This window comes from Bombus affinis, chromosome 1 (assembly GCF_024516045.1).
Source record: "Bombus affinis isolate iyBomAffi1 chromosome 1, iyBomAffi1.2, whole genome shotgun sequence".
In the NCBI taxonomy this organism is placed as follows: domain Eukaryota; kingdom Metazoa; phylum Arthropoda; class Insecta; order Hymenoptera; family Apidae; genus Bombus; species Bombus affinis.
In genome coordinates, this window is record NC_066344.1 from 18,371,901 (window position 1) to 18,394,091 (window position 22,191).

General features: G+C 31.3%; 1 protein-coding gene across 13 annotated transcripts in view; it reads left to right on the forward strand.

Annotated features, from left to right (window-relative positions):
* The window catches only part of LOC126917895 (5-hydroxytryptamine receptor-like), a 318,089-nt gene that overhangs the window by 35,799 nt on the left and 260,099 nt on the right, over positions 1-22,191 (forward strand). For 2 of the 13 annotated variants that reach the window (XM_050725382.1, XM_050725393.1), the window contains exon 1: positions 11,600-11,767. The exons of the other annotated variants lie outside the window; for them this stretch is intronic. The gene's annotated coding sequence lies outside the window, so the exon portion shown is untranslated. Of the gene's footprint in view, positions 1-11,599; positions 11,768-22,191 lie in introns of those variants that run through there. 13 annotated transcript variants of the gene reach the window in all.

A 22,191-nucleotide genomic window follows, 5' to 3' on the forward strand; every position in this document is an offset into this window, starting at 1 on the left:
GAAGTTTGTTCATGCAGTAACTACATAGTATGGAAATACCTTTAAAGAAGCATGTTATTTATTTATTTATAAAATGTGAATCGCGTTTTACTGTTTGTATATACAAGAATGAATAATATCAATATTTCAAAATTTTGTAAGACGTGAGACCTAATCGAAGATGATTAATATCATTGTTATAAAACGAAGATTATTCAGTTCATTAGTAATAGCTAGTCATATAAACTGAGCTGTCTTTTTTAATCAATTAAATGTCTTTCCCCTTTTATAATAACAGTTTATAACTTGCTTCGGATTGAAGATTAGAAATTCCTTATTGTGAAACTGATGCATTAAGAAATAAATAAAATGAATAAGCAATAATGTTCATCGTATTATCAAACAAATGTACAATAAATGATATATAGTAAATACAGTAGTATTTTTGCAAAAAATCTATACTTTTGATAAAATGTAAAATTTCTAACACATTATAAGATACACGTACATTTAATGGCAGCAAACAAATTTATAAATTATATATAAAACATTTTTATCAATTATGAATTACCAATAAAGCAATTTAAAAGAATATATGCATTTGAATTGTTCCAAAGGAGGTGGGCTGTATTTGTAACGCAAAAATAATAATTTAATTGAGATCCATATGTAATTTCTTTTAAATATGTCAAGTACTATGTAAAAAGAAATTGACAGAGAAACAAAAAAAATCAACACTCCGTGGAAATCGAATGCTCGACACAATTAAAATCAGCAAACTCTTATTTTAAGTGCTATTGATTCCATTGTGGCAATGTACAGAGTGTACCACGTAATTATTGCCATGATTTTTCAGGCATTTCCGACAGTCTGATAAAAAAATATCTTGAATAAAAGTTCATCAGTTTTCAATCGACTACAAAATTCAATATGAGAAATTTTCAAAAACTTTTTCGATAAAAGGTCAAGGTTAGCTTGAGCTTTTCAGATGACATTACATATTTTTAACAGCATACTCTTGTAGCTGATGTTAAGATGAATCGTGAAATGTTGGCATAATCAAGGGAAATGTTATCGCTGAAAATTACTTTATCTCAATCAAAGTTTTGAACAAGAAAAATCATATACTCATTACAAAAGGGTCATAAACAGCGTATAGCGAACAGGAATAAACATACCTTGCGTAATGTTGCAATGCCTTTGTGCGTTCAATTATAATAAATGTTCGAACTACTATAGCCCATAATTTTGTAAGCACAATTCAGGATGATTAAAAGCATTACAAAGAAGAATGGCTATCGTCCTTACAACATGAATAAAGTAAGTACATTGCAATAACGTCGTTTAAATTCTATAGCATAGCTAGCTAATACGTATAAAAGTAATAACGAAATATTAAACAAGTCCATAACAGTTCGAGTATTTATTATAAGTAGATGCAGAAAGTTACTACAACATTACACAAGGTAAGTTTATTTCTGTATGCTATTTATGCTTTTTTTGTAATATGCGTATGATTAACATTTTTCTCGTTCACAAATTGGCATCTGTAATTTGATCGACACAAAGTAATTTTTAGCGATAACGTTTCCCTTGATAAGCTGACAATCTAAGATTCAAAGTCACTTCAAGGCCATAGTATAATAGGTCGTTGAACTCGTCTCAACACCAACTACAAGAGTATGGAGTCAAAAATACGCAGTATCATTTAAAAATATCGAAGGGATCTTGATTTTTGATAGAAAAATAATTTTTTGGTAATTTCTTATATCGCAATTTGTAGCCAATTGAAAACTGAATACACTTTTATTTAAAGCAATTTTTTCCCAAATTATCGGAAGTGCCTGAAAAATTGTGACAGCACGATTACGTGGTGTACCATATATGGTACACGTATCTCGCAAACTAAAACTACTTTTAGTAACCTTATAATATATGCATAGGAACATGTTTCTCTAGGGGGACTGAACTTTCTATCAAACCATACAATATTATACATGTATGACTTCAGTATCCACTATAGTCATAATGGTGACTTGAGTTTGTCGGAACTGCGTTTGGTCGTGTGCTGGAAGTCGATTCCCCGAACCCGAAACGGACATTTCGGACCTTTTGTAATCTAGTTAATACTTTATCATGTTATATGGAGGACATTCTTTGATGCCAAATTCTAAATAGCAAATCTTTGTATATACATTTAGCTACTATAAATCATATCGTTTACTGTCATTTTGATTCTTGTATTTTTTACTTGTGTTTCTTAACCCCTTGACCTACGATTTATGTTCGATAATTTTGGGCTGAAAACGTAAGCAGGCTCGCGCAGCCTTCGAGCCATTCGTACGACTTGTGTAGTACGTACCACGGGCTATGCCCGTAATACTAACGTTTGGTCCGATCATCTACTACGGGCAATGCTCGTAATATTAACGTTTGGCCTGATCAACGTACTACGGGCTATGCCCGTAGTTGTAGGTTAAGGGGTTAATGATTGGCTTAAAGTCAACATTTATTGCAATATTATGTAGATAATATATCAATTTCAGTTTCTTTTGTTGATGCAATAAAACCAGTCACCATTTTGACTAATGAACAATCATTTAGAGCTATTTGATCGACTTTAAAAGTCGATGAATGTTGTTTCAATAATCTAAATTTGAAATACGTACAGTTATATTCAATATATAATAAAAGCAGTTCTATATATTTAGTTATTGTAATATAGAATTCTTTGTGGTAACAATTACTTACATTGTTAGATAAAAATTCAGGATACAGTATAAAATTTCCGTTGCTTGAATAATTGTGAGTGACATTTTGCACAGAGTAACAAAGAACGTGGCAATTAAACGTGGCTGTTAAATGCACTGATTATAAGTAAAAAATTTATTAACTAGGGAAAGTTGACATGTTGCGCATCTTTTGGTATACTCTATTATTTTTTAAGAGATTTTAGGATTGACAAATGTCTTTCAAACGTTACACATTTATTTTTATATTCATGAATGTGGTTCGCGTTTAAACTAATTCAATAACCACGATCATTTTATAAAGAATAAGCAGTTCTTTCTTCAATCATATTTATTTCTAACATCTTCATGCTTTTTACTATCGTTACAATATTCCAGATAATAATCTTCAATTTTTTAACATCCCGCAATTACTTTTTTGCTAATCAACGTCACTGTTATGTTCTAAAACATTCATATAGTTCTTGATATATTTAGAAGTATCTACATGTTAATCTCAATTGATTTATTATTTTTGTGTTCCAAATATGCTTTTATGTATGTATACTGTGAAATTGTTGGCGTGAACTGTTGAATTTGAGATAAATGTATGATTTATAGGACATGTCAGGTTTGTGTTAAAACGATGACAGAAATGAATGAAGAAGAATTATCAAATCATACAAATTACTTACTTGTAGTTTTAAAGTTTCTGTATAAGTCACGTCAGTTGAATTTATAAAATATTTGTTCTCGTATCACGTTTATGCAAAATGAGTTATAAAATGTGATAAGAATGGTACATTTGAAGTACCCACTAGATAAAAAAATATTTTCTTCTCTCTCTCTTCCTTATTTATAAAATCTTAGATATTACATTTTAATATTCCTGGATGATTAAGAAAAAATGTAATATTCCTTTACTTAATTAGAAAGATATTCACATTTTTATGTATATTTGAATTAAATAATTCTCAGCACGGTTCTTTGAATTTCTGTCTATATTTGTTTAAAATTCCTTCAGCGAAATATGAACAAAGTTTATGAATATATTTCGCTGACTCTGGAAAGAATTATTTAGAAATTTATACGCCTTTCTCGACAGACTATTTCTTATCCCAAGCACGTCAAGTGGTTGTAGTCCATTTATTACAAAAAGGACTCCAGGGTATCCTAAAATACCAAGAAAGAATTTTGTCGTTCTCCCGAATAGCTCCCGGAAGGACACTTGTTTGGTGCTTTCGAGCGCAAAATATATCCACCATGAGTGATTCAATATTATTGTAGATTGATAATGAGCATAATCAATTGAGTTTGGGAATAGAAGTTATCTTTTGTTATTTAAAGTAAAAGAAATGAATTATAATTCGTCAGATTGCTATAGATGCCTTAATCTACGCAAGTAATTTATAAAAATAAATTTTCAACTGCCCTTTGTTTTATTAATTTATATACCAAAAATTGTGGAAGCATTTTATACTAAATGCTATTTAACTAATAAAAAGTTTTGCCCAAATTTATCAAAGGAATAATAAATATAATAATAGACCAAGGCAGTTGTTTGGAAAGTAAATACAATTATTGTCAATTATATCAAAGCAATTATCAATATTCTGGATACTTTTAAATTACATACGTTATTTAATATTAATTACGTTTAACTAAATTATGAAAATTTACATATTTAATATTTATAATGTAAAGAAATACTGTAAGATAACTTCTATATTTTTATTAAAAATAAGGAAAAATAAAGAATGCTATATATTCTATAAATAATTAGATATCAATAGTAAGAGCGAAACGTGGAAATAGCAAATATTAAATGACGAATATTACTAACCCGACGAAAAGAATTACGTGTAATATTCGCAAAATCTGCCAAAATGATGGGAAATGATCGCGCCACAAAATTAGAGGGCTAGAATGGATTAAAGAAATAAAATTCTTTATTATTCGTCAATATCAAGCTTACATTCCTGATATTAATTTTGATTCTATTTCTTATTGCATTTTGTGCAAAAGTTCTTCTTAATTAATCGATCCTCTTCGATTAGTATTCATCAGAAATGAACGATGACGTTCCAAGCTGAACGGAGCAGCGCTGATATAATGTGTAAAATGCAAAATGGATTCTGTGGTAGTTAGAGTGGTCTGCTTGTTAAAGATAGAGTGTTGCAGCTTGGCTTATCGCTTCCAATCGATCAGGAATCTTCGTTACGTGATGTCCTGTAGCAAGCCAACAATCGTTTCAAGCCTGTTTGAGATGCAAATCTTGATCGCCAACGTGCTCCTTCTGCTACTCCATTTGATATCCTTCCCCGTCGTGCACTTACACGCATGTACGAGCTGAAGATTGATTATTCACTCCGTTACTGTTATTACATTATCAAGACTGTTAATAGCCACTACCACTTCTACTTCAGTCGATCCTTCTTCCTTGTCAATCATTTTTTGTATAGTCTTTACAGCGATGGTATTTTCATCGGAATATTCTTTTTTTGTAGTTTTTAAGAAGTTTTCTAAATTTTATGTGTTCGCATTGTACGTGTTTATTATATTTTAGACATCGTTTTGTACGTTTCTTGAGGATTAATTTATTATAACGAAGAACGTATATGTAGACATAACAAGATTGAACTTTACTATAGAAACGTTGAGTGTACTTCGAAGGTTGTTACTTATTCTTAAATATCATTAGAAAATTGTAGATAAACAGATTATTATATTATATATGTATATAAAATACAATTAATTTTTCTTTTCTTTATTATTGAACAAGCTTTACGTCAATGTTAAGCCATAAGGGATAAAACTAATGAAACTATTAATTCTAGAATTTGATATCCAATTTGTAAATTTTACAAAACTAAATTGAATATACATGGGGTGTATCTTTTAACATTAACTACCGATAACATTTCCGATTATGTGCTAAAAAAATGTTTCTAATAAAAATTAGTCAGTTCCCGGCTCGTTACACAATTTCATACTAAAAATTTTCTAGAACTTTTTTAACAGAAGATCAGGATCGCCTTGAATTTTTTTAATGGTACCATATAATTTGGACTTGACAGAGTTGTAGCTGATATCAAGACGAATTTAACAACCTACCATACTACTACCTACTTTGGGATGATTAAAAAGAGACTAAAATATATGGTGCCACTGGAAGAAAACGAGGTAATCTTGATTTATTAGTAAGAAAGATTGATTGACTTTTGTCCAATGTACTTTTTTGGGAAATTATCAGAAATGCCTGAGAAACGGCAGTTGATCTAATCCTACTCTACTCTGTAGAGTAGATGTATAAATGTACATATAATAGTGTGGTTGCTATATTTATGCACTTTCTGCGTAAATACGTGAAATATGTATCAAACTATTTTTCAGTGCAATACTCTTTACCTCAACATGGAGTTTCTCCATTCGTAATATTCATAGTGAAAAGATATGTATGTGTAAAACCGATGAAGTATTATTTTAGTTTATATAAACATCGTTCAAAATTATGTGACTTTTAGCTGAAACATCTTTTTGTAAATATATAAGATTCAGTACAATATAATACAATATTAGAATTGTATAGATAAAATATACTATTTAGTGCTTTTATTTATCCTTTAAATAACAAAGAGACGCGATCTATCTAGCAAATGAAGTTTTCTTTATTTCATAAATGAGACAATAAGGCTAGCAAAACTAAACGATGTACTAAATTGAAAAAATAATATTTCACATTTTATATTATGATTTAATTTCTTTATATTTTACGTATACATATTTCAATTTATATCTTTGTTTTTTATACTTTATTTATATCTTGGTTTAAGCTTTCATTATTTCATATTATTTTTTAAATATTTTCATTTCTTTTTTGCAACAGATACAAATTCCATATTTTATGATTTTTATTTAGTTTCCATGGTCCTTTCTCTCCTGGTTAGGACATCCAGCTATATCTTTCCTTAGTTTATGCTTATGATCTACTTACAAATTCTGTATAATTTATTGCGCTAATTTTCTTACTTTAATTCTTTTCGTCCACTCTACAATTGTTGTTCTTCTCGTTCGTCTCATCTAGAACCATTTTGCTTCAAATTTCGATTTTAGTACGATTAATCAATTCACCAAAAATCGAACGAAAATCGAGTGAAAGCGAAATTCTTTTCCGATAAAGTTAGGAAACGTAGAGATTCGCACGATTTATCATAGCATCCACGATTAATCTCACACAGAATTCCCACTTCTGGTGATGTTTGCCGCGACATGAGTTCCAATCACAACTGATTTAATTACGAATGCACGTGAACGTGCATGGAATACCTATCATTACTGCGTACGTAACGATTCAATTTCATTTTCTCCACTCTGTTTTTGCGTCTGAACCGGTCTGATGGGAATCGATGCCGTTAACTTCAGCCAACTTTAGGGAACGAGCATCGTGGAAATCATCCGTTTGCCATCTGTTTATTTCTCTTTTACAATAAAAAAAAAAAAAAAAAAAAAAAAAAAAAAAATACACCAGTGAATGCAATGTACCAGTGCAACGAGAGATCCTGTTATATATGTTCCGCATAACGGTTCGTGGCTTTTTTATTCTTCTGTCTTCGTGTCTCTCTCTCTCTCTCTCTCTCTTTCTCGTAATACTTGGAATAGTGAGAAATAACGACTCTCTTCGCACAAAATAAAATTGAAGGCTTTCACTTGAAAGCTATAGATAGTATATCAAACCATCGGTAATATATAGCGTGTTGCTATAAAAAAATATGTGAACAATAATGGATCGTTAGATGATACTACTAGCAACTTGTGCAAGTTGCTAATTTATTGTTCTAATTTTTTGATTTACTGTTTAATTAAGGGCTAACGTTACGTCAACGCAATAGTATATATAATCGTTTATTATTTTTTAAAAAATTGTTTCTAATTTTTTTTGATTAATTTATATCATTTAATTGCTTGCCATGGTTAAACAATGACCATATCGGTCAATTATTAATAATTAAGGAAAGAAGAATTTTTGAAATTCCTATAGGTATTACATTTGCCTTAACAGCAGAAACTTGAGAACATATTGTTACGTTTGATGCGAGGATAAAAAGGATTGGTTGATTGGATGACTGAATAAGGCGAAGTCAATAAAAAAGTTCTTCTCTTGAACTCGATGCTCAGTGAGGTTTCAGTTTCGCAAGTACATGAGATAAAATTATTGCTTGTATTGTTTTATTGATCAAATCTGTCAAATGTGATCCTCTTTTCTTATCCTTTAATGTGTAAATTTCTCTTTTATTTACTAATGAAGATGAGATTAAACTTTTTTGTTATGAAAATCTACCCAAATATCTAAATATCAGAATCAGTTTATAATATATTGAGTTGTTGGAAAAATTCATAGTGTTTTTATTATGAATTTTTATCAAATAATGAGATATTGTGACAAACACTTAAAGAGAATCAAGAAAAAGGTTGAAAATTCGTTAATAAAATAGTTTTCTTCCGATCGATGAGATAATGCATCTCACATATCCAAGAAATTTTCAATCATACCTGGAGTGTTCGCTTGTATCTGTTTTATTTACCCAACATTTACTTTCATTTTTATTGAAACCAAATTTTACACGTTAATGACCAATGAATTCAAGTTTTCTGAACTCATGATCATCCGAACGTCATAGCGTTTAGATCGTTGAACTCGTCTTCACATCAGCTACAATGCTATGAAACTAAAAATATATAGTGTCATTTAAAAAGGTTACGGTGATATTGACTGTTAAAATGGATCAATGTTTGTCTGAAACACCTTTTTGTTGCGTTATCGAAGTGCTTCCAAATCGCGCTCACGATTTCCCTGAACATTCTGTTTATATTTTAATATAAAATAGTCTAAAATAATTTAAATAGTAATCTAATTAATCTAATAGTAATATAAATAATAATAGTAATCTAAATATTAAAAATAGATCTAATAGTAATCTAAATAATAAAAAATAATCTAATAGGCTAAAATAGTCAATCAGCTAAATTAAAACTAACGTAAAATTATTCTGTATATGCCACAGGTATCTGTGTTAATTGTTAAGTACAATTTGGAATTAATCACGTTAGCGCAATTTTACCTGAAAATAGTCGAAGGAGCACAAAGGTGGATTCGAGGAGAATTTGGATTTTAAAATTGTGAAGAGAAAAAGAGCGATCTCAGTCCAAATCTTCATATATAAAAAAGAGATTGCCTTACTAATTAAATTCTTTTTCTCAAAGTTCCTTTGATTCAATATAGTTGCCACGTCCAATTAGAAACGTTTGGTATTACGTATCAAAAACTTTCGATATATTTATTCTTAAGTCTACTTGTTATTGGTTACTATTAAGTTGTTGCGACGAGATGAAACGATTGGATTCTTCGTAAAACTTATAACTGTTCACGATTTTATAGAATATGACATTTATTAACCAAAATATGATCTATCTGATTCGATACATTACAGAATAAAGTCGTTTGTGTGTTTACTAAAAAATTGTATATTTTTAGACGAGAGAAAGTTCTCAAAAATATTTCTTACTGCAGTTAAATTGTGATCCGATGGTTTGCAGATATGTAAGTCTTTTTGCTACAAGTTATTATTTTATGTAACATTCTTGTAATAGTTATCGCTGTTTCTGAGAATTCATTAGACTTTCTCTAGTTTTATAGCATTTTTCATAGTTTGTAAGAGAAAGTGCCGAGTGAAACGAGAAATTGTTATACAACGTATATTACAACCACAATTGTAATTAATAATCGGCAATTATCGATAAGTTAGTTTGGTCGACTACGAGATTTAGGTCCGATATTCGTATTTCTGAATCTGAATTTTTCACATTAATGATCAATATCATGAGCAACAAATGAGTGTACTACAATTTAATTTTCATCTATGGTTTTCTCTAATCTTAATATCAATTAATTTAATTTGATATTTATATTCATATAAAATATGAAATTTTGTAATACAAAAATTTCTCCTTTTATTAAAACTTCTTATCATAGTCTTCATTTCATTTTACAAGAGATTATCGGAGTTAAATTAATCTATATGCCGAAAATAAATACAATAATTATTCAAGTTCAAAGTCGATAAACCACTTTACGATGATATTTGCAAGCTATCGTATAATTACCATATAACTTAATAATAGGAAAGTTAATAATTATAAACTTCGGTACACGGCTCTAACGTTAGATTACGGAGACATTGATATTTGAGAATGGCAACGTTCTACGTACAGCAATATCATTAACTCTTGATTTACGTTGCAGCTCCAATCACGGCTAGATCACGAATCAGAATATTATTCAACGCTTTTCAAACAAACCTAACGTCGATCAATGTTCACGTTCCAATCACGTTCGACCACGTTGAATAGCGTTTGTGCACATGTACTGATTGCTATCGTAAATCGAACGAAATTTCTTCCAGTACGAAACTGTCTCGAATGGCAACGCCTAGACTAGAGATACTGCAACAAACTTGAATTTCCCAGCTAAACAATAGCCGATGATATTTTCTCATTTACAATTATTTAAACAATAGAGGCGGATCTATAGTGATGGGGTATTAGGTTATCCCTACTTAAAAGTACTTACAAATACAGATACACTTACAACGATTGAATAATACGATGAATATTTTGTTTAAAAAATTAGGATATATCGAAGAGAAAATTATAGACGTCAAAATATTTGTTCGTTTTCCTGAAATAAACACAAACGCGGACAAACATCATTTTGATTATGAGCTCTTCAGTTTCTATGGTAGAGTTCGATCAATATTCGGTTATAATTGAATATCCCACTTTTGTTTCTTAAAGTTTCATAGAGAATTCGAACGAACGAGTCATTATATATTATCGATATTGGATTTGATTGAAATTTATAAACACATAAAAAGCTCGATCCCATCCCTACGAGTCTGTGTAATTGCCACTGTAATAGCTGTCTTTCCGCAATGATCCATTAGCTCGAATCACAATTCCTGATTTATCTCTTTCACCTTATCGCGGATGATGCGTTTGGCTCGTTAATCTCTGTAAGTCCACACTGTTTTCATCACGTAACGAAGAGTTGGTTTTTGGTAGCGATCCGAGTCTGTCCGAATGTTAGCTGTCAGCGTTTACTGGCCATCGATCGTCACGCGTAGGAAGTTTTGAGTATGCGGATGTTTTTGCGCATGCAACAGTCGCTTAAACCGTTAATCGATCGATCGGTTGAACGTTAGTGGGAATATAGCTGGACTTATAGTTTAGTTTAGTGTTTAGTGTAGTTTAATGTTTCCGATTACGCGATCATTAACTGGCTTATAGATCGGTACACAATAGATAACGTTATATACAAGTATATACATTGATAATCGGTATATTGTCATGGAGACGCGAACTTACCGTTATAATAATACAAACTGAGTATTCGATCAAATGTGGTATCTATCAACATTTCGAGGAATCAATTTGTGAAGAACTAGTAGTCTAAATACGAACTTTTCCTGAATATTTTTCCACATTTCTGCAGTTTCATAGGCTGCTTCCAAATTTGACTTTTCCCTACTATAAACTTTATTTCAATATATGCAATCACTCATCGCCATGTCTAACTCATATTTCCTATTTTTTACCTTCCCGTTCTATAATCTTTGTTTTATCATTATTACTTAATCATCTTTATCATTCATTGTTAGACTGTGGAAGTTATATAGCGAATATACAAAGTACAGTGGCTCACAAAAGTATTCGAACGCTTATCAGGTCTGTAAGTATGAAACCGGAATTTGCCTATAGATGGCCCTAGCTGATAATATAGTTATCACTAAATTGCGTCATTAATGCCAAAAGTCTTTGTTAACATCTCACAAACATTTTCGACTCCGAACAATACAAGTTTCATACAACAGCATAGTTTGTAATAGCGTTGAACACGTCGAATTTTGTGCCTGGAAACTACGATTTGCGGACAGTATTGATTTTCTGTTGCCATTTGAAGAAAACTGCTGCAGAATCGCATCGAATGTTTGTCGAAGCTTACGGTGAGCATGCTCTTGGTAAATCATAGTGCTTTGAGTGGTTTAAAAAATTCAGAAGTGGCAATTTTGACGTGAGGAACTAAGAACGTGTTTGGTGGGATCAGAAGGGTGTGGTCTATTATGAGCTGTTAAAACCTGGCGGAACCGTTAATACTGAGCGCTACCGACAACAAATAATCGATTTGAATCAAGCTTTGCGTGAAAAACGACCAGAATATCAAAAAAGGCAACACAAAGTAATTTTGCTTCATGATAATGCACCATCACATACAGCAAAACTAGTTAAGGAAACGATCGAAGCTTTCAGTTGGGAAATACTTTCGCACGCGGCTCACTCACCAGACTTGGCTCCGTCCGATTACTATTTATTTGCATCGATGGGACACGCACATTCTAACCAGCACTTCACTTCTTACGAAAATGTACCAAAATGACTCGATGACTGGTTTGCCTCAAAGGAGCGACAGTTTTTTTGGCGTGGCATCCACCAATTGCCAGACAGGTGAGAAAAATGTATAGCTAGCGATGGGCAATACTTCGAATAAAATATTTTTAATCATTTTCATACAATAAACGTGTATTTTCTATACAAAAATTTCTATAAAAAATTCTATACAAAAATGTAAATTCATATTTACATACCTGGTATGCAAACTTGAATGACCGAAATAATGTACATTAGAGTAATTTGCTTAGACAAGCAGATGTCAATAGAAAGATGAAGGTCTTAAGATTATGTCAGTAAAATTTGAAAAGGATTTGACAACGTAGGTGGGAGTTGTGATACATTTATTAGAAACACACATTGCAAGTGACTCTCAAAAGCATTTGGATGCTACATATATTATTAAATTATTTAATATTAATATTTTGTTGGACCACCTTTAGCAGCAATAGTGTGTCTCAATCGATGCTCCATACTGTAAACCAATGATTTTGTAAAACTACACTCAACGGAGTTCCATATTTCTATAATTTTATCTTTCGTTACTTGCTTTCAGATTATCTGAAATTTGTTTAATCTTTTTCAGATTTCAGCCCATAAATTTCCAATTGGATTTATGTCTGGACTTTGCAGTGCAGTAATTAACATCTGTGGTGTGTTATATGTGATCCATTTTTTCACAATTCTAAGCAGTATGCTTAGGATCATTATCTTGTTGGAAGTGGAAATACTCCAATAATTCTAATTTACAGGTATTTTCATTAAGGTTGCTTTTTAAAATATTTAAATACTTACATTTATCAAGTATTCCATCAATAAATATCAAATTTCCAGCCATGCACCCCCACACAATGACTGATCCACCTCCGTGTTTCACTCTTCGATGTTGAATTTCCAATTTCATATTTGGGTTTCTCCACACATAATTTTAACAATCCAAGCCAAAAATGTTAAACTTTCACTTGTCAGAAAAGATGACTTTGTTCTAAAAGGAATCGTCTTTATTAATATAGGTTTTTGCAAAAGTCAATCTTTTTTTATGATTTACCGCATTAATATATGACTTCTTTCGCGGTACTCTGCCATGAAAATCATTGTCTCGTAAGATTCGTCGACATAATTTCGGGTGAACTTCTTTATGAAACATAATAGATACCATACTTGCGAGTTAAGGAGCGGGTGTAGTAGGATTTGTTTTTAATTCGCGAATGATAACTTTCTCCTCTTCCAGTCAATTTCTTTGGTCGACCTGATCGAGTTCTGTTTGCAAGTGTTTCCTCATTCTTTCACTTTTTTATGATATAATGTATTGTGGACTTACTTCTGTTCACAATTCCGACAATCTCGTTATATGATTTGCCCTCCTCGTGTAATCGGAATATTATTTCTCCTTCACACTTTTGTTTCAGCCTTTTTGGTATTCATTTTAAATATTATACGCACATGTATGTAAGATCGTAAATCTTGGGATAATTCTGGGATCGATTCTGTAGTCTGAAAATTGAGTTTTTATTATGAAGTAATTAGATAAAATACAAAAATAAACAACAATTAATATGAGTCTATAACAATAAATAACAATAATTATATAAACGAGAAATAACAAGTTTTTGGTACAATGTTTACCTGAAAATCGAGAATCGATTTTCAACGTCCTGAGCTACCGATCTTTCTTCTTCAGTCTTTAAAATCTTAAATAACTATTCTGTAACCTTGTCTGTCTCTAATGTAACTCTCTTTCCGTCCGTTCGGGAAAAACGTGCTTCTTAAAATGGTCGTCCGTAAAATAAAAGAAAATCTGTCCGTGAAACACGGCTTGTCGTGCTACCCGTAAAACAAAAAGAATCCCTATCCTACATGAACTCTAGGGAGTTTACATGTATACATTTAATGTATATATGTAAATAATACGAATTACACATATATATTAAAGAAACTAATAATTTTAATTCCTTAAAAATTGATACGAGAATTGGATTATGACGTGTTAGTGTTTATAACATTGTATAATATATGTGAATATTGTTATAACATAAGAATGGGAATTTTTAATTAAATTTTAATTATCTGTACATCGGAAGAAACACTAAAAACAGTCATCCAGAAACAACTCTTAAGCTATGGAGCGAAAAATGTTAATTTTTAGAATCCTTGTCTGTCTGCTTCTCCGTTTATACTCGCGTCATGTAAAAAGAATTGAACGGATTTTGATGGGATTTTCTGTTATATAGCCTAGTGCCCGGGAAAGAAAATAAGGTATGTTTCATCCCAACCCGTTTTGTAGAAGCTAAAAAGTAGCTTGGCATCCGAGTTGTATGCATTTCCATGTTTGATAGCGGTGAAGCAACGATGATTATCGTTTACGTTGTGTTTGTTCTAAAATTGAACCCTTTTATAATGTAACATTTTTTATTACGGAGAATATCCTTACTGTTAGTATAGAAAATATGTTGCTATTTCATTCATAAAAATTCATCTGCTTGAAAATTGTTCCGTTTTCTAATAGCTCACGCGATCCAAGTTGTGTGCGAAAGTCAGTAACATGTGAATAATACTTGCGTGTTTATGGCACATAAACGTGCATCAGCTGATTATTTGTTCGTGTCTATGTGATCAAAAGAGTTTGATAAGGCCATTGGCCTTATCAAACTTCTTGGTCGATGAAACCCTAGAAAATACTAGTAAAAATCATAAGCTTATTACCGCACTTCTTGGAAACGTACATACACGTGTAACATGACATTGTACCCAGAACTATGTTTAGAATTTCTTTGTAATTTGCATTTAGTCTTCTTCTCTTTTAACACAAGAAAGCTTTTTTTAAAAAAGAAAATAGATTTGTAATTCAAAGTTGGTATATTTGTCACAGTCAACTATGTATATTTTTTAATTAAAAACAGTAAAGTAAAATTTGTTCTTCATTTTAGGTAAAGAAATAAAAATATACTACAAAATATGTATTTTTATCACTCTAATAATTATTAACTTATTACAGACTTATATATTTTTGTATTTATTGTTAATGCAATTAAATCGTCAAAATTATGATAAGCAGTAATACAGCAAATAATATAATATATTATGGGCGAAAAACAGTTTTTCCGTTGTATCTGTCGAAATTTCTTCGAGGATACTCGAAGAAACAAAAACGCCTTGTACTTCAAACACCCTCTAACTAAACAATGCGGGAGGCAACCACGGTTGAGTTGGATATCTAACAAACTGTCGTGAGAACGACACAGGAAGTACCATTTCTCAAAAACTTTGAAAGCATTAGTTTTCCTCATACGCAAACGCATATGCTAGATGATAAACTCATAAATCACCCGGTCATGAAATTTCAGGATTTTTATGGTGTATAAGGAGCCAAACAGTCATGCTGCTTGGTCAGATCTTAACGAAAACTCTCTATTCAGTTAAGAATCACTTTAGTAAGATAGGACTAAATCGGTTCCTTTTCTGAACTACAATTAACCTTTCAAAATCTTCGAATTGCTATAAACTCTTTCTTTTACAGTTTGGCATTGCTTCTTAACTATTTTTAGTCCCGAAATTATCAGTATGTCAAAATCGATCAGGTGCATTTAGTATCTGAGCGAAAATTCAAAGTCGATTTTCTCGAAAGCAAAGCCTCAAACGAAAAATTTTTATTCTATATTTTCGACTTCTTTTTTTGCGTAGAATCACCCCCTTTCCACTTGTACCATCAGTTACCAACCACCCTGTATATAACGGTATAGTAAGTTTGATTAGAATATATTTTGGACATATCTGTGTTTTCTTATAAATTCTAGTTTAATTATTTCAAAACTAGCATTTAAGTCTACAATCCTTTACAAACGTAGTTGAACGCATTCACACGATACTCTTTTAGTCGCATTGACTTTTACTAATTAAGTTATGAAGCCTTTGCTAACACTTATTATGACTTTTTGATTTCGTATTGCGTTCATTTCCCCGATCTAGTATCAGGTCTGCACTTTTTCCAATCTCCTAACGGCACTCGTGGCTTTATGTCGTTTTTTTTTTTATTATTTAATTTGTACTTTGCAATTTGTCCAGCTGGACATTCGGTAAATTTTTCTAGCTTAAATGTCGGGTTGTCCAACTTTCCAGCGACTCCTCGATTTCATATTGAGTTTGTCTGTGCCACTTTTCCTAGTGACTCCCCTATTTCACATCGAGTTCATTCAGGAAGTTTCAACTTGCTGCAGCTGCCTAACCTCAAGTCAGGTTCATCCGCACCTGATTCCACGTTAGGGATTCCTTGACTACGCGTTAGGTTTGTTCTCGCTTAAAATAATTTTAGCGGCTGCCGAATTTCGTGTCAGGTTCGTTATGCACCTGCTTTTACATTTACGACCACATTCCACAAAATAACTTACGCTGCAAGTAGTCTCGGTTCGTAACAAGTAAAGCACAGTAAGTTTATGTAAGATTTTCTGTAAGTGTGTATGAATCTCACATTTTTGGATAATAGTATACTAATGCAATATGTGCAACTTTATAAAGATATAATAAGTACTGCATATACAGTTCATAAAATAATTTTTACACTAATATGGTGATTAAATAAAAATATTTTTATTTTTATTTATTATAGGTTTTATTCAGAACTTTCGGTTTTACATCTCCTATACCTATTTCACTTCTTATATATCTACCTCCCCTCTTATCCACTCTATTATATTGCACTTTTTTAATTATTCTATCTCTAAACACTAAAAACTAATGACTAAAGAACTATTGCAACTTTGGTCTTTTGCCTCCTTGCTGTGCTTCCTTCCTTTCCGTCTTGTATTGCCCTTCTCTTCTCTATTATTACTTTTAGTTCTGTTAGACCTCCTCCAATTTCATTTAATGTTTTTTCTATGTCCTTTGTTCCTCTCATTATTTCATATTCTTCTATTACGTGTCTCAGGTCTTCTTCTTTCCTTTTACATGGTCTGCATCTTTTTTCTCCCTCTTCTTTCCAGTATTCCCTTGCTTTGGTCTCGTTTCCAAAATAAAAATATAATTATATCAAAATAGTTGAAATAATATGGAAAATGCTCAAGTTCCGGTATATTACTTTACCTCTTACAAATAAATATACTTTAATAAATATACTTGTTAGTAAAGACATTCATGTAATATGCGTGTACTTTCAGCAACAAAGTCAACCAACATGCTAGCCAATAAACCAATTTCTTAATATCATATTACTTTCTTCACAGTGAACTACTGAATCCAAAAGCGAGGTGCTATAAACAATTCGACATTTATTTCTAATACATACACTCTCACTTACCTATCCATACAAACACGAGCAAACTTAGATATACCATCTTACAGCCTATTATTTTACTGCCTACTCTTTCCTATCATCATACCCTTTAGAGTATTTTGGAGCATAGTAATTATAGCGAAATAATTGTTCAGCAAGTAAAATCTTTTCGGTGAATCGTATTCTGTACGATGAAACTCAACGCTTGAAAGTTCGTCCATTACCTTCTATCACGGCTGGAGATAGAATCGCCGATTTAGGAACAATTGATAATTGCCAAGTTGTTCAGATAGAATTAACCGGTTGTTGAGCTCTCGAGTGCGTTCGTGTGTATGTATGCCTTTATAGTATTATAGTATTGATAATATTTCCCACTGAAGGAAAAGAAGGTGAAAAACATGATCAGTTTTATTTCCCGTTTTACGTAGAAGAACAATTTTAAAATTCGATATGACGTCGACCAATTGTATATCAAAGCTATTTTTTCATTTGATTTTTGGATCAAATATCTGTTTTTGTCACTTTCTGTTTAACGAGTATTAGTAACATTACTTCTGCAAACTAATATTAATTAAGTTAAATCAACGTAACAAGTAAACTATTATTTGTTTCTTGCGAAACTTATGCAGTTACCGCATATTTCTAACAGACTTACCTTGGAGTCTAGTAAATTATTCCTTTCTCCAACTTGGTATTTTATGTTAAACTTCTTCTACGTACTTATAGTGCATATTAAAATACTTTCTTTTAGCCACCAAATGGCACAAACTTCAAAAATTCAAGAAAAATGGTCTTATCATATCTTTCCCGCTTGTTATTAAGTCGTATCTTCTCTTCAAGATGCTACGTAACATACAGTTCTGTGTTATATTGGATTTGAAGCATATTTTAGTTCTACTTATATAGAATTTTGAATAGTTTCAAAGTTAGAAAGAGTGTATGCTTAGCTACAATAATTCTTTTTCTTTAAAATGTTATATAAAACATAATGGATTAGAAATGGGAAACGATATTCACGAATTTATTGGAAAAAAATTGCTTTAAAGAATGCAACCATTTATTTCAATTGCTTTAGCATGAACTACAACACATTTCAATAGCAACGTTCATTGTGACATGAAACTTGAAATCCAAATGTTTCTGTAATTAACACTGTGCTGTCAATAATTACTGTTAATATTTCAATCATTTATATTAATTTATATTAATATCGACGCTTGGATCGCAAAATATCAAAATTTTCGTTAATTCAGCCTCAATATTTTAATATCATGTATACTATAAATTGTAAAAAAGTAAAGTAAGTAATTGTAAAATTGTAAAAATATTGTAAAAAATATACTATAAATTAAAAAAAGAGGGGCCAGTCTCAATGGCCTTGACATTGACGTATATTGTCAGGGACATTCTTGTGAATAACCTCTAGAAGGTTTAAATCGTTGCTCGTTATCCCTCAAAAAGTTATTAATAGAAATATGTTACCACTACTATTCAAGTACATTGCATTTTGCTTATACATAAATACATACACATATGTAACCACGAACACAAATGTAGCTGATGCGATAGCCGCGCCTATTTTCCAGTTTTCTTCAAACAAACACTGCACGCATTGCTCGCTCCAACTGCACATGAGAGTGAAAGGGCTACGATTTTCGGCTGAAAAATATTTTTGTTAAAAATTTCCCCTTCTTTCGCTCCGCTCACATATGGGATTGGTATTAGGTTGGACTAAATTTTGACGAGTCAGTGGAGCGATTGAGCAACGTGTGCGGTGTTTCTTTACCATACGTAAATGAATAAATTCCGTAGATTTGCAAAAGATTCTTTTTCCTAATAATCTTTAAGGGATAACGCGTTGGACGGTTATAACCTTCTAAAGGTTACTCAGCAAAGAGTCCTTAACATATGTCAAGGTCAAGGTCAGCGGAACTAGATCTCCTCTGGTCACTTTATAAACTAACATACTAAATATTAAATATTAAATACCAAGTATACATTACGTAATTATAATACTATTGATTAAATCATTATTGATGATAATATCGATCAAAATTTGGATATTTTGCGATCCAAACGTCAATATTCTTAAGTAGCGAGGATATTGTCCATTACAGTAATCGTATACGATTAAAGCTCAATATTTTGTGATGTAATTATTATGACAATATTATTGATTATGTGTGGGTCCTTATAGGTGTCCGTGTGTAAAACCTTGAAAAGTCGAGCAGACTGAATGATCGTGACAGAAACCTTCGTTTAAGCAACGGGCTCGAGCAACGCGTATGCAAACGCGATTCGATTAACTTAATTACAGGAATCACGAAATCTGTTAGTCCAACGGGGCTCGGGCTCTATTCATGGCAGCTCGAGCAAGCGGTCCTTTGAATATGGTCGATGGAACACGTGGTGCAAAATTCGCCGGCTTTCCACTAGCAGGCTTCGGAGGAGGGTGCAGAGCCGACGGAAGCTGCCAGTGGTTACCCAGCAAAGCCTCCAATCGATACAGCTTCCCTTTACGTCCTACGTCCTACGCCCCTTTCGTTTGGGTGTGGTAGTGCTGCTACTATCGGGCTACCTGTTAGATATGCTACGTGTATACATTTTATTTTGTTTGATCCCTCAACGTTTAGGATGTTCGTGGACCCATTTTGAACAATTCGGTTACAATATTATGAAATTATGGAAATGTTTGACAGCCAGTGCCATATTGTGAATTTGTACAAGTTACAAGCTATAAACTATTAGTATTAGTGGCTTCTTTCCCATAATTGGTATAATATCGATACGAAAATACATGACATTTTTTAGGAGCAAAATTTCTTCCACGATTCAACTAATATTATTTTTAATCTTTTATAGGTCACAGATTACAAATTATTCCAAAATTTCTTCCACGATTCAACTAATATTATTTTTAATCTTTTATAGGTCACAGATTACAAATTATTGATATCAATAGATTGTTTTGCACAATGGGGACAATTTTGATAATAACAAATTTTGTGCAAGTGACTTTTACAACTTGCGAATTATTATTACTATTATAAAATTATAGAAATATAATTGTATCTTCTAATCGCGAAATTATACAAGAGAAGAGTCAATGATTTATATTGCTTGTTACTTGCCATAGTAAATTATTGTACGAGAGAGTTTTGACATCGTAAATTTTCTATACCGCAACACGTTCGCTACTAGTATCACATATATACAATGTACACGTACAATGTACATGTGTGACGACCTAAGATTAATTTAGATTTAATTTTAAGCTGCACAATATGTGCAATACTGTGCAAAATCATGAGTCGTCCATGATAGTGATCTTTTAGTAACAACTAATTATATTTTTAGGAGATATTTGCAAATGGAGACTCAAGCTGGAATTTTATTACATCGTTAATAGAGATAGAAATCGAGATAAAAGGTTTCTGAAAATATAAAGGTCATACAAGTATAGTATGTACTATAAAATGGATTAAATAAAATAGTGTATTATATACAATGCGATATTGCAAAAATTTTTGCAAGAAGAAAAAGGAGTCAGAAATACAACTACAGTCATGGTGTATCTTTATAAAATTTGGAATATGTAATTTGAATTTTTGCTTTCTCTTATAAATTTCACGTTTACTTGTTGGTTAAGTTAATGTATACTAAAGAATAGAAATATTCATGATGAAAGTACTAAAGTGATCTTAGCACGTAACGATATTAATCAATAATATTATAATAAATAATTATAATAAATAATGCTATTAAATAACAAATGAATAATAACTAATAAATGACTAATCAATAATTATATTAAAATTGAAAAATCGAGAGAGCAAAATGTTTCGATTGAGACTTAAATTTCTTCAGTTAATTCTCATACTATAGTTGATCCAAGTGTCAAGAATAATGTTAGTTTCATTGTAACCGCATCTTGTTACAGCAAAATATGTTTATAGGGGTGGAAGCTTCGGATATCTATTTGGTAGATATATTTTACTTTTTGGAATTTTAGCGTAGCTTTGTTCAAGAAAGTTCCCAACTTTCAAGATAACAAATAACAGGCTTATAAATTTGTAACATATCGTAAGCAGTTTTAGGAAAGTTTTGCTGAGAATATATTTCCCATTTTTTCTTTTCCTTTTACTTTTTACTTCACTTTATTATATTATCTCCTTGGCAATGAAAAAGAGCAGTCCCACTGATTTAATGAACTGTGACAAAAGTTTCCATATATTCAAAATTACTCTTTCTAGAAAACGTAGGGTTTTCTATAATATACTTTCGTAGATTGCAAAAATCAGAATTCATGGAATTTATGGAATTTTGGAAAAACAAATGATTTGTTACTAATTTTAGTAACTATTAAAGTTACTTTAACTCTAGACCATGTTAAGTTTCTTACGTCTCTTGGGTCATTTTTGACTCAATAGTGGTTTTATATGGTTAATAACTTTTTTAAATATGAGAAAAGGTAAAAAAAATCATTGTTCATATACATATGTCACTTCTTATTCCAATTTCATGATAATAATTTTTCTTGAAATGTCACAAACTTTTTCTTTGTTACAAGAGCGATATTGGAATATACAAACTTGAATAGGTCACGCAAATTTAGCAGAATGAGATCGTTAAATGCTTCAAATCTCTCTTTGTAATGATCGAGTTAATCAAAATCTATAATTCGCATGACGATATTATGTAACATATAAATCTACA